General features: G+C 47.4%; 1 non-coding gene across 1 annotated transcript; it reads right to left on the reverse strand.

The window, feature by feature from the left end:
• Positions 1 to 241: 241 nt before the first annotated feature.
• Positions 242 to 379, reverse strand: LOC114811928. The gene has a single exon (XR_003759623.1). It is a non-coding gene; the product is annotated as a small nucleolar RNA SNORA7 (small nucleolar RNA).
• Positions 380 to 1,343: the final 964 nt, after the last annotated feature.

The following is a 1,343-nucleotide window of genomic DNA, read 5'->3' on the forward strand; positions in this document are numbered from 1 at the left end:
TTTCCGGGCCTAAATTGTCTTGTCTTATGCTGTCGAGTCATTTCTGACCCATAGCGACACCACGGACACATCTCACCCAGAACACCCCGCTCTTCATCTGTGATCGTTCTGGTACTGCATCCATAGTTTTCTTGGTAAAAATATGGAAGTGATTTACCATTGCTGCCTTCCGCGCGGTAAACTCAAAGTCTCCACCCTCGACTCTCTCCATGTCGCTGCTGCCCAGCAGGGGTGAGTTTTGACTTGTAGCAGATTGCCTTCCACTCGCTAGCCACTGCCAAAGCTGGAAATGGAACAGTTATGCCTCTGCTTGACTCTCCCTCCTGTAATCGAGACTGGTCGAATACTGGAAACTCTCCAGGTGTGACCCTGAGAGGGGAGGGCCTAAGTTACTTCATCTCTATTGTGGACTAAGATAGATGGGGTGCCTGCTAGAGTATACCTGAGTAAAAACACAATCCCTTCCTTCAAGGAGCTGGCAATCCAGAGCTTGTGACAGACAGAAGACATCTGCAAATAGTAGTAAGAGGGGCAAAGCCAATTCTTCGCTTGTAAGTAGGCACATATAGAGGATCAATATATAAATAAATAAGTGAAGGGTACCATAAGTTGAGGATATGCATATATATTATGGTGTATCAACATCAGTGCTCGGGGTAGTGATTGGATGTACATGGCCAGGGACGGGGTAGCTAAGTTAGAGAACATTTCCTGGAGGAGTTGGGTTTTCTGGAGAGCCTTGAAGGTGGGGTGAACTGTGGCCAGGATAATTTGAGACAGGTAGGAATCTCAGGTAGGAGACAGGATGTTAAAGGCAGGAAGATTGGTGAGAGTTTGGGAGGAATAAAGGGTGTGAGCTGGGGAATAGTGGGGGGAGATAGTTGATAAGTAAGAGAGTGAGAAATGCTGAAGAGCCTAAAAGCCAATGATTAGGAGTTTCTACTTTTATTTTATGGTATTTGTTAAGCACTTACTATGTGTCAAGCACTATTCTAAGAGCTGGGTTAGATACAATTGAATTAGATTGGACGCAGACCCTGTCCCACATGGGGCTCACAGTCTAAGTAGGAAGGAGAACAGGAGAACTGAGGCACAAAGAAGTTAAACGACTTGCACAAGGTCACACAGCAAGCGTTTGGCAGAGCCAGGACTAGAACCCAGGTCCTCTGACTCCCTGGCCTGAGCTCTTTCCACTGCTCCTTTTCTACCCTGATGCAGAGTAGAAGAGTGGACTCGAAGGAATTCTCCAAGGATTGAGATTCTTGCCCTGAGGTTTCTCCCAGGCTCAAGGGCTCCAGTTGGCAGGTGCTGTTGGGGTGCCTTGGCATCCTCCAATCCTGGGA

Source organism: Ornithorhynchus anatinus, chromosome 4 (assembly GCF_004115215.2).
Source record: "Ornithorhynchus anatinus isolate Pmale09 chromosome 4, mOrnAna1.pri.v4, whole genome shotgun sequence".
NCBI lineage: Eukaryota > Metazoa > Chordata > Mammalia > Monotremata > Ornithorhynchidae > Ornithorhynchus > Ornithorhynchus anatinus.